The 5,695-nt window shown below is 34.3% G+C and overlaps 1 pseudogene; it reads left to right on the top strand.

Moving 5' to 3' along the window:
* Window positions 1–943: 943 nt before the first annotated feature.
* LOC137224446 (coiled-coil domain-containing protein 90B, mitochondrial pseudogene) lies at window positions 944–1,879 on the top strand (annotated as a pseudogene).
* Window positions 1,880–5,695: the final 3,816 nt, after the last annotated feature.

Genomic DNA, 5,695 nt, shown 5'->3' with positions numbered 1-5,695 from the left:
TAAAAGATAAAATAAAGAACACTCCCAAGCCATTTCATAAAATATATTGATAAACAGATTTTTTTTTTTAAAGAGAATTGCATCCTGTGTTGGGGAGGATTGGTTATCATACTCAAATAGCATTTAACTTAGTTCTGAAAAATTAAATATGCTCTTTAGTTTCTGTTGTTAAGATCTTCATAGTGTTTTGATACAAGTTTTGTACATAACTAAATGGAGTTTTAAAAACAGCGTCTTGATAGTATAAGTTATTAACACAAATAAAATTACAAATAAGTATTTGTGGTGTATGTGTGGGGTGAAAGTGGAGCTGTCTTAGGAAAGTATGGTGGAATGGGGAAAGGAGACACATACCTCTTTTTTGCCCTCATCTTTGCCCTGAATCCAAACTAGCCATTTTTCTTTCTCTTTGGGAGAAATCTTTCAAAGTTAACAAACATACTTATGCTCACGTTCAAAATGGATGTTGGAAAAGAATACCAAGCAAACAAAACCTAGCATCACAACTAAAAGGCATACAAATGATTTTGGAAATTTGCTGCTGTAAGATACCAGAGGAAAGTATTATTTTCAGGTCCGTCCACAGCGATTTTCAAATGGGGTCATCTCTCCTCCTGTCAAAGTTTAATGACAAAGTGTTGTTCTCTCCTTGAGAGAACTGGATGAAAAATACTATTTGTGTATCCAGCATTATTAATTTTAAAATTCAGTGTGTAATTATATGGTGTTATGACGCCTTTAAAATAAATCTATTCGTAAACTTGCAAGGTGGAATTCACTAGTGAGGTGGAATTCACTAGCAATAGAGTTTTGTCAAATGTATCAAAAAGAATGCAGAGTTTGAGCTTTTGCCCTCCCTCACCAGCTGCAAAGCCGAGGACATGTGGAGCCACTGGGTTTGGCGGCTCCTGCGTTCATGAAGGCCTCCGGGTTTCAACTCCCCGCGGGCCTATTTCCCCGGCCCTGCGGAGAGATTTCTTCACCGCCACAACCAAAGAAGGATAATATATGAGGCGAGTGGACATAACTCCTTTAGGACAAAGGTAATTAACTTTTGATACCCGTGCATTGGTTCAGGACTTGGAAACTCATGGATTTGACAAAGCACAAGCAGAAACAATTGTATCAGCTTTAACCACTTTATCAAATGTCAGCCCCATACTATCTATAAGGAGATGGTCACTCAAGTTCAACAGGAAATAACAGTACAACAGTTAATGGCTCATTTGGACTCCATCAGGAAAGACATGGTCGTCCTAGAGAAAAGTGAATTTGCAAATCTGTGAGCAGAGAACCAGAAAATAAAAATTAAATTAGAACAAGTTAAGCAACAACTGATAAATAAAACCAGTCGAATCAGAACAGATAATAAACTGGATATCAACCTAGGAAGGAGCAGAGTAACAGATATGTTTACAGATCAAGAAAAGAAACTTATGGAAGCAACCACAGAATTTACCAAAAATGAAACCAAAACCAGAATTATATTTCAGAGACCGGTAACAAAATTGACACTGAAATTGCTTATTTAAAAACCCTAATGGAGTCTAACAAGCTTGAGACAATTCGTTACCTTGCAGCCTCAGTGTTCACTTGCCTGGCAATAGCACTGGGACTTTATAGACTCTGGAAGTAACAGTGAAACTACTATATTATGCTCCTACTGCTGCTGCTGTTGACTTAGAACAAACACTGTGCCAGGATGGATTTACTCTGAACATTGAAAGTTGCAGTAGAAACTTAATACAAGATTATTTAAAGTACATATGGACTAAAGGAAATGTTTTAGAATGGGAAGGTGTATTTTGTCTTTGTTTTTTATATATGTCTTTATTGTATTATGTTGAAAAGATGCCGTTCAAAACCTGATGGATTTGAGATAGACCTTTTGTCTTTATCCTTTAGATAGCTCATAGAAACTGAAGCAGAGTTTTCTTGTTTGCTTGAACAACTGTAAATCATACAGGATTTCTTTGGTATGTGTTGCAAATTTGTTTAGTTATAAATAGGGAATCTAAAGTACAGAGTAGTCAAAAGACTGACCTTGTATGGTCCAGCAAGTGAGAATCAGAGGCTCTCCAACTAAATTTTTTTCAAAGAGCTAACAGCTGGGTTGTTTTCAAAACAAAACTTTCTGTATTTTGATTCAAAATATCTCAGAATCCTCTTGCCTAAGAAAATTCTTGGCACACTGTAGATAAATTTGTGTTGGATTAATAAATAAAGACCATATAGATTCCACGGTAAAAAAAAAAAGAATATAGAGTTTGAGATCAGTGAGCTACTTGAATCATGATAGTTAATCCTGTTTATAAAATACTTAACTAGCTGAAGTTTCTTAGATGTCTTGTTTTTTACCTTGGCAATGGTGGTTTAAGCCAAGAAATCCCACGGAAGACAAATAATTAGTGTGCCATTACTCCCCAGGCATCTGCATAAAGTCTAACACCTGCATGAAAAAAGAAGCATCTATTCTTTCAGACAGTTTAAGGTAACAGCATGGTTGGCATTTTGTAGACACAGCTTCCTATCAGTTCTAAGGGTTGTAGGCTGAGAAGAAACTTAAATTGAAAATAGAAGATGAATTAAATTATCAGGATAATTCAGGCAAAAAAGTAAAATAAAGTTTTGCAAATAAATCGGTCACATGCTATTCCTCAAAAACTATAGCTTGCTTTTCCTACAGACTGTTTTGAATTAACTCATCATTTAATTGATCAGTTGTTTCCCTGTAAATTGCTTGAAGAGCAGCATGAATAGAGTTGTGAAAAGCTAGGAACTTTTGAGTCTAACAGACTTAGATTTGAAACTTGGCTATAACATTACCTAGCTGGGTAGGTACATAACCTTGCTTAAGCCTCAGTTTCTTCTTTTGTAAAAATGGAATAATACCTTACTCACATTTATCAGGAGGATTGAATAAGGTCGTGTATGAAAAAGATTGACTTTTGAGTATGTAGGTGCTCAGTAAACATTAGGATTTCTTTAGTGCATTTAATCAGCTACAGGTATGTAAGACTTTTTTTTTTTTTTTTTTTTTTTTTGTGGTACGCGGGCCTCTCACCGCCACGGCCCCTCCCGTTGCGGAGCACAGGCTCCGGACGCGCAGGCTCAGCAGCCATGGCTCACGGGCCCAGCCGCTCCGCGGCACGTGGGATCCTCCAGGACCGGGGCACGAACCCGCGTCCCCCGCATCGGCAGGCGGACTCTCAACCACTGCGCCACCAGGGAAGCCCTGTAAGACTTTTTAAAACAGGCTTCAGATCTTATACAGTTTTGGTAGTATTATAGGTATGATTTCCATATATAACTTCTCTTTAGTCAGTTGTAGGTATGTAAAAATTTTGTTGTTGTTGTTGTACTTTAGATATAATATATATCTTTGTAGTGTATTCTTATGATCTCCATAAAACTCTTCAGTATGTACATCCATGAATGAAGCAGAGAAGAGTTTGTTTCTTACAAAAGGACAAGAATTTTGAAAATACAAAAGATTTCAAAACATTCTTAAATAAGAAAATAATTGAGTTGCTCAATGTAGAATATTTGAGAATTATACAGTGATATAAATTGAAAAGTGAAAATATTCTTTCTTTCCATATTCCAAAGACATTTGAATATTTCTATACATATCCATATTTTTTAATAAAACTGAGATCATATTGTATTTGCTAAGATTTGATAAACATTTCATTTAATAACATATTAGTCCTTCCTCATGACAAATATTTTTATAAGCATAATTTTTAATGACTGCAAAATATTCAGGTGAATGATCTTACAATAATTTATCAAACCATTTACTATTTTTGGATGCTTAGGTTGTTTCTAACTTACGGCTATTACATAATTTTATTTAACTAACAAATTTTTGTCTACATTTTTTTGTTGTCTTCTTTGGTAACCTAGTTGTCAATGAATATAGGCATTTTTGACCTGTTTAGAATTTAATTCCAAATTCTGCAAGAGTTGTAGCACTTTATACTTCCACAAATAAAATGCAAGAATATACTTCTCAAATCCCCTTTGCATAAGTTGAGCATGTTATTTTTTAAAACTTTTGTGAATTTAATAAATGAAAAATTGAATTTCTATCAAAAGTGTATGAGTACCGGTTTCTGGTAAACCGAATCAGCACTGGATATTATCAACAAAACAAGGTATTTTATTTGTTTTGGCGAAATTTATTTTTTAAATTAAAGGACTTTTTAAATTGGTAGTGGGATTGGACATTTTTTTTCTATGTTTATTGGAATTTGAATTGTCTTCTTTGGTGAATCATCTTCTCTCATCCTTTTATCATTTATCTATTGGTGTGTTTATCTTATTCTTATTGACTTATAAGAACTATTTATATATTAAAATAAAAACCACTTAGTATTTTGCATTTATTTTTGGCCTTTTAACATTATGATGTTTTAAAATTAATATAGTTTTATGTTTTTATATTAAAAAATAAATGCTTTCCTTTATAATATTATAAACTTCAATACTTATATTACTTTCAAATATTTTACTCATAGAGTAGTAAAATTATTGCTTAAAATTAATTCTCCTTTTATAGTTTTTTTTACATTTATACAAACTGTCTGAAATTTATTTCTGTATTTATGAAGAGATAGGGTGTTAGTTTTATTTTTTTCCATACAGTAGGCCAACCTACTATCAGAGAGTTGGTCTTTTCCAGTCTCCTATATTGGTTAAGTCTCGTGGATTTATGACAGTTTCTGACTTACTTCTCAGTTATCGATTAGATCTATTTATCTGTAGATAGTTTTTCCCTAATATTATGCTCTTTTATGCAATACAAATCTTCATCATTTTATCATTGTTTTGGCAATAATAAAATAATAATTGCAATAAATGATAATTATGATTAGGACAAGAATGATCACTTTACTCAAGTCAGTGACTCATATGCAAGGTAACCTTGGGTAAGCTACTTATTTACCCATTGGGGTAAGTAAAGTGGGAAGCATCTGTAAAATGGGCAGAATAGTATCTAGTGAACATTATGGTTTACTCTTCAAAAGGCATTCCACTCCAACTCTTTAGTGGCCAGTTATGATAGTCTTTTCATGCTAAACAGTGATTGCTTTAGATAAGGTCTTGTCTAAGCCAATTGGGCCAATAAAACTTGAGAAAAGTCTTAGGGCTTCTGGGCAAGAAGCTTCCTGCACTTTAACAGTTGGGTAAAAGTGGTTTTGGTCTGTCTGTATCTCTCTCTGACACACATGCACATTTCCCTTACACATGAACAAGGAGTTCCATTTCCCTGTCTACTACTGGCAGTCGTCTTGAGATTATGAGGCAAGCAGCCTGAGGACTACAGCTGACTCAGAGAGAGGGAAAAGTTAAGAAAATAACAGAAGGTGGAGCCTGGAGCCCGTATCTCCCTTTGTCTGAAGCCCACACTACTTCTGGCAGGTTACTGTTACTTGCAACTGAAAGCATCCTGATTGATACATATTATCTCTTCCTAGTTTAGTGTGCTAAGCGAATAAAAGCATGATTCCATAGTGCTTTAGAATATCACCAGGAATGCAGCAATATGTGGTTGTCAGGTATGAAATGTTGCTGTCATTATGCATGAGTTAGTTGATCACACATCTCTGTTAGCAGAAATGTTTGAGCATGCAGCTTCAATATATTTGTTTACCAGATGCATTACTGTAAATATCTATGTGATATATAA

The sequence above is a fragment of the Pseudorca crassidens genome, chromosome 5, assembly GCF_039906515.1.
Source record: "Pseudorca crassidens isolate mPseCra1 chromosome 5, mPseCra1.hap1, whole genome shotgun sequence".
Classification (NCBI taxonomy): Eukaryota; Metazoa; Chordata; class Mammalia; order Artiodactyla; family Delphinidae; genus Pseudorca; species Pseudorca crassidens.
This window is presented reverse-complemented; position numbering and strand designations above follow the sequence as displayed.